Raw genomic sequence first — 12,044 nt, 5'->3', positions numbered from 1 at the left:
TTGTCACAACGTTGAAATCTGACGTTGTCACAACGTTGAAATCTGACGTTGTCACAACGTTGAAATCTGACGTTGTGACAACGTTGAAATCTGACGTTGTCACAACGTTGAAATCTGACGTTGTCACAACGTTGAAATCTGACGTTGTCACAACGTTGAAATCTGACGTTGTCACAACGTTGAAATCTGACGTTGTCACAACGTTGAAATCTGACGTTGTCACAACGTTGAAATCTGACGTTGTCACAACGTTGAAATCTGACGTCATGGGTGTTGCAAATACAACTTCCCACTGACCCAATTCTGACGTCAGGTACAACCAGAACACGACGCTGCAACGACGTCAGATTTCAACGTTGTGACAACGTTGAAATCTGACGTTGTGACAACGTTGAAATCTGACGTTGTGACAACGTTGAAATCTGACGTTGTGACAACGTTGAAATCTGACGTTGTCACAACGTTGAAATCTGACGTTGTGACAACGTTGAAATCTGACGTTGTGACAACGTTGAAATCTGACGTTGTGACAACGTTGAAATCTGACGTTGTGACAACGTTGAAATCTGACGTTGTCACAACGTTGAAATCTGACGTTGTCACAACGTTGAAATCTGACGTTGTCACAACGTTGAAATCTGACGTTGTCACAACGTTGAAATCTGACGTTGTCACAACGTTGAAATCTGACGTTGTCACAACGCGTTGAAATCTGACGCGTTGTCACAACGCGTTGAAATCTGGCGTTGTCACAACGCGTTGAAATCTGGCGTTGTCAGCGTTGAAATCTGGCGTTGTGACAGCGTTGAAATCTGGCGTTGTGACAAGCGTTGAAATCTGGCGTTGTGACAACGTTGAAATCTGGCGTTGTCACAACGTTGAAATCTGGCGTTGTGACAGCGTTGAAATCTGGCGTTGTGACAACGTTGAAATCTGGCGTTGTGACAAGCGTTGAAATCTGGCGTTGTCTGGCGTTGAAATCTGACGTTGTGACAACGTTGAAATCTGACGTTGTCACAACGTTGAAATCTGACGTTGTCACAACGTTGAAATCTGACGTTGTCACAACGTTGAAATCTGACGTTGTCACAACGTTGAAATCTGACGTTGTCACAACGTTGAAATCTGACGTTGTCACAACGTTGAAATCTGACGTCATGGGTGTTGCAAATACAACTTCCCACTGACCCAATTCTGACGTCAGGTACAACCAGAACACGACGCTGCAACAACGTCAGATTTCAACGTTGTCACGTCAGATTTCAATGTTGTCACAATGTTGAAAACAGACATCATGGGTGTTGCAAAAACAACTTCCCACTGACCCAATTCTGACGTCAGGATAGAACTGGCAAACGACGTTGCAACAACGTTGTGTGCCTGCTGGGCAGCAATCTTCCTCCTGTTCCACTCACTTCACCACTAATCTTCCTCCTGTTCCACTCACTACACCAGCAATCTTCCTCCTGTTCCACTCACTTCACCACCAATCTTCCTCCTCCTGTTCCACTCACTTCACCACCAATCTTCCTCCTGTTCCACTCACTACACCACCAATCTTCCTCCTGTTCCACTCACTACACCAGCACAATCTTCCTCCTGTTCCACTCACTACACAACCAATCTTCCTCCTGTTCCACTCACTTCACCACCAATCTTCCTCCTCCTGTTCTACTCACTTCACCACCAATCTTCCTTCTGTTCCACTCACTACACCACCAATCTTCCTCATTCTGTTCTACTCACTCCACCAGCAATCTTCCTCCTTCTGTTCCACTCACTCCACCAGCAATCTTCCTCCTTCTGTTCCACTCACTCCACCACCAATCTTCCTCCTGTTCCACTCATTCCACAACCTTCCCTGTCCCTCCCATATTTCCCTTCCCTTTTCAGAGTCACCACTCTTTCAAACAAATGCATGCATTCTTCGTGTTCTTCTTCTTCTTGTCACATTGAATTACATTCCCCTTTTCCTCTCTCGAATATATACAGATCTTAAGTTAATAAAGTCATTCGATTTTCCTTTCTCCATCCACTGTTCAAACTTTCACACTCTTTCTTTATTATTCAAACACAACAAACTTTATATTCATCTATTAATTCATGTACTTTTCTTTCATTCCTCTGAAAGAGTAGACGGTGTAAAATACTTGTGTCACGGACCCTCTGATGTTTAAATGGTCGAAACATGGACAGTGGAACGGTGTCGAGATGATGACCGTTCTGTTATATCTTTACTTTATCATTTATACACATTTTCTTGTTGCTTATCTTGAAGCCCTCATCTTATCTTGTATCGACACAAGTTACATCGCCTCTATACACAGGGGACAAAACAATGAATGTCTACATTTTTACGTCTTTCTGAAACAATCGTCACATTCGATCACAATGCAGGAATAATAATTGAACAAATCGTCACACGTGGGACGTTCAAAACGTTATAGGAACAAGACACTCACATAAGTGCAAGGCATGACAATAAAGAAAGAAGGTAATCTCAGTAACGTATTTAAATAAAATAAAAATACATATGTAGTCTATCGTCTATATGATGTGAAGGCGATTTAAAGGCATGAGAGGACTCAACAACACCGTAGCATCTTTCTCGTTGCAACCGAACAACGTATTTCAGCATGACTGTGGGCTCAAAGCTCAGATGGTAAATGTCCCCAATATATATGCTTTAATTGGCACAATGTCATCATCGTTTTTGTCATTTGTTACCTCCGCCAACAAAGGTGAAGGAAGTTTTGTTTTCACCCCTCTCTGTTTGTTAATTGCCGGAATCCTTCGGATTTCGGCAATTTTGTTGGTCGGTTGTGTGTGTCTGTCTGTCTGTTTGTTTGTGTGTTTGTTTACCCTGTAGCAGCCACGCCGTTTCAGCGATCATGACCAAACTGGGTACAGACGTCGGCCACGGTCCAATTAGACACTTGTCGTTTTTGGTGAATCTAGGTCAGAAGTCAAGGTCACCCAAAAACCGAAATTCTTATTTTCGCAATAGCGTCCACTAAAATGGTCGGATCGACTTCAAACCAAATCCAAAATGTGCATCTTCCAATTCTGCATCCAACCATATGTCTCATTGGGGTGTCACACCAACACCCTTCTTAGCGGTCGGGGGTCAAATGTCGGGGGGGGGGTCGGGTCAAAAATTTCAAATTGCGATAAAAACGTCATTTCAATCCCAATTGACTTCCAATTTGGCAGGTGGTATCTTGGTTTGAGTGTCCTACTATATGCCAAAAATGATGAAATTTGGTTCAGCCACTTCCAGTTACCATGGCAACAAAGTTCCCGAATGATAAACAAATGCAAATTTTCAGATTTTTAAAAAGTTTGACAGTGTCCACAATTGTGCAGATTTGTTCACCAATATTTGCACCTAAGTAGGCAATGGCACTGGCTACTGATGTGTTAAGTTTGGTTGACCTTCAATCAAGGTCAATACCAAGGGCGACTATAAACCGTGAATCGTTTTTTTGTCATAACGTACTCAAAAATGGTCGTATCGACTTCAAACTAGGTTTGATCTCGCGCATGCATCGCTTGTCACTATTTGAAGTCACAAGGTCAAGGCAAATCCGGTGACCTTGAAAGATCAAACTCCAGGTTTTTGTTTTTTCAGAGATCATGGAGATATGACAAAGTTATTCCGGCAATTCCTTTCTCAACGAGCAATTTCATTTGTTTGTTTGTGTACAGGATATCTCTCAAAGTTGTGGACGGATTCCGAGGAAATTTTGTGGGCAGGTTTGATGTGTGACAAGGACGAACTGATTAGATTTTGGTGAAGATCCGGATCCGGATCCCACGACTGGAATTTTTTTTAAAAAGTGATTCTTCACCATTGAGAGGGATGGCCAAAACGATATCTCAAAAATTTGTGGACGGATTCGGACGAAACTTGGTGGACACGTTGGATGTGTGTGTGTGTGTGTGTGTGTGTGTGTGTGTGTAACAAGGCTGAATTGATTCGATTTTGATGAAGATCGGAATCCAAATACAAGAATTATTTAATTTTAAAATGATTCTTCACCATTGAGAGATAGGGCCAAAAACGATATAGAGAGTATTTCAAAAATGTATTGGGTCCGATATGTTCTTGTGGATCAGGCATTACGGGGTGGAGGTATACGCTCTACCGAGTTCCTTTCTAGTTTTGTAATTAGAATGCCATGCCATGGAAGGACCTATTAAGCTGCCCGATACACCTTTATGCCTGGTGTTGGCTTAGTGGTAAGGGTGGCTGGCTTAGGATCTTAGGGTCCTGAGTTTGAGCCCCTTTAACCAATGAATTAACATGAGGTGGGGTTGACTCAGCCTGTCATCCTTCCGAGGTTGGCAAAATGAGTGCCGGCTTGCTGGTATCCTGTGTTGGAGTTGCGACCCATCCACGATTGTGCCCAATTGCCAAGGAGACTACTTAGGCAGCACCAACGCTCTGCACATAGTCCCATTGGATGGATGGATACACCTTTACATGGCGTGTGTATAAAGCATGGGAATTGTTCCGGATTCTTTGAAGTAAATTAGCCGAATCAACTCATGAGATCACGACGATCATTACGGTGTACCACATTCCACATCAGAGTGGAATCTCCCACGTTGAAACTAAGTCTATGGGCCGATGATCACACTCCCATTGCAGATAGGTGGGTGGTCTCTGTGTTATATCGCCTCCTTTCTGATCTTGCACCTTCTGCTATTTCCATGCTTTGTCCCCCCCTCGCACCAGGTTTATGCCGACAGTCCACCATAAACTCCCTTCTGATGAAACTTCCAAAATCCTGAATGACTGCTTATCTCCATTCATTTGTTCCTCTCTTTTTCCACCTGGGGAATAAACTTCCACATTTCATTCAATCTCAATCTTTGACCCAAGGCTTCAAGATTGTTGTTCACCACCATCTCAAATCATCCCCTCTGCATACTCATGATCTTCTCCAACCTCAATAATCCTCCGCAATCCCACCCTTCCTTCCGAAGTTATTGAGTCCCCATCCACCACCCCCCCCCCACCACACCCTCTTTTTTGTTATATCCATCTCTGTTTAATCTCTGGTTTTTCTCCTCCTTTACTTGCTGTGTTTGAGCTTGTATCCAGCTTCTTCACCTGTCTCCATCTCCTGTCCTCAATTCCTAATCCCCATCCTTCCTCCAAGTGCTCCTCTACCCCAATGTTGGTGTTTCCCTCTTTCCACTGTGTTCTTGCTCTTCCATGAGCCTCGACTTTGTCTACGAAATAAGAAAACACTCATCAGACTTGAACAAAATCATAAAAAATTTAAAAACCCACTCAGCCTTGAATGGAGACAAGCATCATCAATCATGTGACGCTGCATCATGTGATTTATATGGCCCTTAGGAAAAACACACACACACACACACACACACACACACACACACACACACACACACACACACACACACACACACACACACACACACACACACACACACACACACACACACACACACACACACACACACACACACACACATACACAATTCATTCTCCTCAAGAGTGTGAGCTGGGAAAACAGGCATATTCAGTAATTTGAGAATATTGTCGCACAGGTCACATTAAAAACCCAATCGTGTATTCTGATACAACTGCCTGAACCGCTTGCATCCTTTGTTTTCCATTTGATATGATAAACCTTCCAATCCTTAAACAAGACCAGACAGCTATACCTGAACGCAAACAACCTTTAATGATGTCACCAGGCCTGCCCTTATTTTCTCTCTAACACAAAACACAGAATGTCCTTGAATTTACCCCATTATTTAATTATTATATCTGCCTATCCACCACAGAAACTGTACTGATCTAATTTAAGTTTATTGATCTAACGTAACTCTGCTGACCCGAAGTAACTAACTCTGTCGACCCGACGCAACGAACTCTGTCGACCCGACGCAACGAACTCTGTCGACCCGACGCAACGAACTCTGTCGACCCGACGCAACGAACTCTGTCGACCCGACGCAACGAACTCTGTCGACCCGACGCAACGAACTCTGTCGACCCGACGCAACGAACTCTGTCGACCCGACGCAACGAACTCTGTCGACCCGACGCAACGAACTCTGTCGACCCGACGCAACGAACTCTGTCGACCCGACGCAACGAACTCTGTCGACCCGACGCAACGAACTCTGTCGACCCGACGCAACGAACTCTGTCGACCCGACGCAACGAACTCTGTCGACCCGACGCAACGAACTCTGTCGACCCGGCGCAACGAACTCTGTCGACCCGACGCAACGAACTCTGTCGACCCGACGCAACGAACTCTGTCGACCCGACGCAACGAACTCTGTCGACCCGACGCAACGAACTCTGTCGACCCGACGCAACGAACTCTGTCGACCCGACGCAACGAACTCTGTCGACCCGACGCAACGAACTCTGTCGACCCGACGCAACGAACTCTGTCGACCCGACGCAACGAACTCTGTCGACCCGACGCAACGAACTCTGTCGACCCGACGCAACGAACTCTGTCGACCCGACGCAACGAACTCTGTCGACCCGACGCAACGAACTCTGTCGACCCGACGCAACGAACTCTGTCGACCCGACGCAACGAACTCTGTCGACCCGACGCAACGAACTCTGTCGACCCGACGCAACGAACTCTGTCGACCCGACGCAACGAACTCTGTCGACCCGACGCAACGAACTCTGTCGACCCGACGCAACGAACTCTGTCGACCCGACGCAACGAACTCTGTCGACCCGACGCAACGAACTCTGTCGACCCGACGCAACGAACTCTGTCGACCCGACGCAACGAACTCTGTCGACCCGACGCAACGAACTCTGTCGACCCGCCGCAACGAACTCTGCCGACCCGACGCAACGAACTCTGTCGACCCGACGCAACGAACTCTGTCGACCCGACGCAACGAACTCTGTCGACCCGGCGCAACGAACTCTGTCGACCCGACGCAACGAACTCTGTCGACCCGACGCAACGAACTCTGTCGACCCGACGCAACGAACTCTGTCGACCCGACGCAACGAACTCTGTCGACCCGACGCAACGAACTCTGTCGACCCGCCGCAACGAACTCTGTCGACCCGACGCAACGAACTCTGTCGACCCGACGCAACGAACTCTGTCGACCCGACGCAACGAACTCTGTCGACCCGACGCAACGAACTCTGTCGACCCGACGCAACGAACTCTGTCGACCCGACGCAACGAACTCTGTCGACCCGGCGCAACGAACTCTGTCGACCCGACGCAACGAACTCTGTCGACCCGACGCAACGAACTCTGTCGACCCGACGCAACGAACTCTGTCGACCCGACGCAACGAACTCTGTCGACCCGACGCAACGAACTCTGTCGACCCGACGCAACGAACTCTGTCGACCCGACGCAACGAACTCTGTCGACCCGACGCAACGAACTCTGTCGACCCGACGCAACGAACTCTGTCGACCCGACGCAACGAACTCTGTCGACCCGTCGCAACGAACTCTGTCGACCCGGCGCAACGAACTCTGTCGACCCGGCGCAACGAACTCTGTCGACCCGACGCAACGAACTCTGTCGACCCGACCCGACGCAACGAACTCTGTCGACCCGACGCAACGAACTCTGTCGACCCGACGCAACGAACTCTGTCGACCCGACGCAACGAACTCTGTCGACCCGACGCAACGAACTCTGTCGACCCGACGCAACGAACTCTGTCGACCCGACGCAACGAACTCTGTCGACGCGACGCACCGAACTCTCTCGACCCGACGCAACGAACTCTGTCGACCCGACGCAACGAACTCTGTCGACCCGACGCAACGAACTCTGTCGACCCGACGCAACGAACTCTGTCGACCCGACGCAACGAACTCTGTCGACCCGACGCAACGAACTCTGTCGACCCGACGCAACGAACTCTGTCGACCCGGCGCAACGAACTCTGTCGACCCGGCGCAACGAACTCTGTCGACCCGACGCAACGAACTCTGTCGACCCGACGCAACGAACTCTGTCGACCCGACGCAACGAACTCTGTCGACCCGACGCAACGAACTCTGTCGACCCGACGCAACGAACTCTGTCGACCCGACGCAACGAACTCTGTCGACCCGACGCAACGAACTCTGTCGACCCGACGCAACGAACTCTGTCGACCCGACGCAACGAACTCTGTCGACCCGGCGCAACGAACTCTGTCGACCCGACGCAACGAACTCTGTCGACCCGACGCAACGAACTCTGTCGACCCGACGCAACGAACTCTGTCGACCCGACGCAACGAACTCTGTCGACCCGACGCAACGAACTCTGTCGACCCGACGCAACGAACTCTGTCGACCCGACGCAACGAACTCTGTCGACCCGGCGCAACGAACTCTGTCGACCCGACGCAACGAACTCTGTCGACCCGACGCAACGAACTCTGTCGACCCGACGCAACGAACTCTGTCGACCCGACGCAACGAACTCTGTCGACCCGACGCAACGAACTCTGTCGACCCGACGCAACGAACTCTGTCGACCCGACGCAACGAACTCTGTCGACCCGACGCAACGAACTCTGTCGACCCGACGCAACGAACTCTGTCGCCCCCCCCCAACGAACTCTGTCGACCCGACGCAACGACCTCTGTCGACCCGCCGCAACGAACTCTGTCGACCCGACGCAACGAACTCTGTCGACCCGACGCAACGAACTCTGTCGACCCGACGCAACGAACTCTGTCGACCCGACGCAACGAACTCTGTCGACCCGACGCAACGAACTCTGTCGACCCGACGCAACGAACTCTGTCGACCCGGCGCAACGAACTCTGTCGACCCGGCGCAACGAACTCTGTCGGCCCGACGCAACGAACTCTGTCGACCCGACGCAACGAACTCTGTCGACCCGACGCAACGAACTCTGTCGACCCGGCGCAACGAACTCTGTCGACCCGACGCAACGAACTCTGTCGACCCGGCGCAACGAACTCTGTCGACCCGACGCAACGAACTCTGTCGACCCGACGCAACGAACTCTGTCGACCCGACGCAACGAACTCTGTCGACCCGACGCAACGAACTCTGTCGACCCGACGCAACGAACTCTGTCGACCCGACGCAACGAACTCTGTCGACCCGACGCAACGAACTCTGTCGACCCGACGCAACGAACTCTGTCGACCCGGCGCAACGAACTCTGTCGACCCGACGCAACGAACTCTGTCGACCCGACGCAACGAACTCTGTCGACCCGACGCAACGAACTCTGTCGACCCGACGCAACGAACTCTGTCGACCCGACGCAACGAACTCTGTCGACCCGACGCAACGAACTCTGTCGACCCGACGCAACGAACTCTGTCGACCCGACGCAACGAACTCTGTCGACCCGACGCAACGAACTCTGTCGACCCGGCGCAACGAACTCTGTCGACCCGACGCAACGAACTCTGTCGACCCGACGCAACGAACTCTGTCGACCCGACGCAACGAACTCTGTCGACCCGACGCAACGAACTCTGTCGACCCGACGCAACGAACTCTGTCGACCCGACGCAACGAACTCTGTCGACCCGACGCAACGAACTCTGTCGACCCGACGCAACGAACTCTGTCGACCCGACGCAACGAACTCTGTCGACCCGACGCAACGAACTCTGTCGACCCGACGCAACGAACTCTGTCGACCCGACGCAACGAACTCTGTCGACCCGACGCAACGAACTCTGTCGACCCGACGCAACGAACTCTGTCGACCCGACGCAACGAACTCTGTCGACCCGACGCAACGAACTCTGTCGACCCGACGCAACGAACTCTGTCGACCCGACGCAACGAACTCTGTCGACCCGGACGCAACGAACTCTGTCGCCCCGACCCACCGATCTCTGTCGACCCGACGCACCGAACTCTTTCGACCCGCCGCAACGAACTCTGTCGACCCGACGCAACGAACTCTGTCGACCCGACGCAACGAACTCTGTCGACCCGACGCAACGAACTCTGTCGACCCGACGCAACGAACTCTGTCGACCCGACGCAACGAACTCTGTCGACCCGACGCAACGAACTCCGTCGACCCGACGCAACGAACTCTGTCGACCCGACGCAACGAACTCCGTCGACCCGACGCAACGAACTCCGTCGACCCGACGCAACGAACTCCGTCGACCCGACGCAACGAACTCCGTCGACCCGACGCAACGAACTCCGTCGACCCGACGCAACGAACTCCGTCGACCCGACGCAACGAACTCCGTCGACCCGACGCAACGAACTCTGTCGACCCGACGCAACGAACTCTGTCGACCCGACGCAACGAACTCCGTCGACCCGACGCAACGAACTCCGTCGACCCGACGCAACGAACTCTGTCGACCCGGCGCAACGAACTCCGTCGACCCGACGCAACGAACTCTGTCGACCCGACGCAACGAACTCCGTCGACCCGACGCAACGAACTCCGTCGACCCGACGCAACGAACTCCGTCGACCCGACGCAACGAACTCCGTCGACCCGACGCAACGAACTCTGTCGACCCGACGCAACGAACTCTGTCGACCCGACGCAACGAACTCTGTCGACCCGACGCAACGAACTCTGTCGACCCGACGCAACGAACTCTGTCGACCCGACGCAACGAACTCTGTCGACCCGACGCAACGAACTCTGTCGACCCGACGCAACGAACTCTGTCGACCCGACGCAACGAACTCTGTCGACCCGACGCAACGAACTCTGTCGACCCGACGCAACGAACTCTGTCGACCCGACGCAACGAACTCTGTCGACCCGACGCAACGAACTCTGTCGACCCGACGCAACGAACTCTGTCGACCCGACGCAACGAACTCTGTCGACCCGACGCAACGAACTCTGTCGACCCGACGCAACGAACTCCGTCGACCCGACGCAACGAACTCCGTCGACCCGACGCAACGAACTCCGTCGACCCGACGCAACGAACTCCGTCGACCCGACGCAACGAACTCCGTCGACCCGACGCAACGAACTCCGTCGACCCGACGCAACGAACTCCGTCGACCCGACGCAACGAACTCCGTCGACCCGCCGCAACGAACTCCGTCGACCCGACGCAACGAACTCCGTCGACCCGACGCAACGAACTCCGTCGACCCGACGCAACGAACTCCGTCGACCCGGCGCAACGAACTCCGTCGACCCGACGCAACGAACTCCGTCGACCCGACGCAACGAACTCCGTCGACCCGACGCAACGAACTCCGTCGACCCGCCGCAACGAACTCCGTCGACCCGACGCAACGAACTCCGTCGACCCGACGCAACGAACTCCGTCGACCCGACGCAACGAACTCCGTCGACCCGACGCAACGAACTCCGTCGACCCGACGCAACGAACTCCGTCGACCCGACGCAACGAACTCCGTCGACCCGACGCAACGAACTCCGTCGACCCGACGCAACGAACTCCGTCGACCCGCCGCAACGCACTCCGTCGACCCGACGCAACGAACTCCGTCGACCCGGCGCAACGAACTCCGTCGACCCGGCGCAACGGACTCCCTCCACCCGCCGCAACGAACTCCGTCGACCCGACGCAACGAACTCCGTCGACCCGGCGCAACGAACTCCGTCGACCCGACGCAACGAACTCCGTCGACCCGACGCAACGAACTCCGTCGACCCGACGCAACGAACTCCGTCGACCCGACGCAACGAACTCCGTCGACCCGACGCAACGAACTCCGTCGACCCGACGCAACGAACTCCGTCGACCCGACGCAACGAACTCCGTCGACCCGACGCAACGAACTCCGTCGACCCGACGCAACGAACTCCGTCGACCCGACGCAACGAACTCCGTCGACCCGACGCAACGAACTCTGTTGATCCGACGCAACTCTGTTGATCCGACTTAACTCTGATCTTCTTCTTCTTCTTCTTCTTCTTCTTGCGTATGGCAGCTGAGCTGCCTGGGTAGCTATCATGTCTTGGAAGCGTGACTGTGTCGCTGATGTAGTGCCCCTCTACCAGTACACACTGGTACTCATTTTGACGACCTCGGAAGGATGACA

General features: G+C 52.7%; 1 protein-coding gene across 1 annotated transcript in view; it reads right to left on the bottom strand.

Moving 5' to 3' along the window:
- DDI2 (DDI proteasomal shuttling factor 2) overlaps positions 1-12,044 on the bottom strand; it is a 56,677-nt gene that overhangs the window by 33,083 nt on the left and 11,550 nt on the right. The window lies entirely within an intron of this gene.

The sequence above is a fragment of the Eptatretus burgeri genome, chromosome 11 (genome assembly GCF_056783735.1).
Source record: "Eptatretus burgeri isolate ZD-2024b chromosome 11, Ebu_testis_v1, whole genome shotgun sequence".
NCBI classification, from domain to species: Eukaryota; Metazoa; Chordata; class Myxini; order Myxiniformes; family Myxinidae; genus Eptatretus; species Eptatretus burgeri.
The sequence above is the reverse complement of the archived record's forward strand: the minus strand, read 5'-3'. Positions and strand labels throughout refer to the sequence as shown.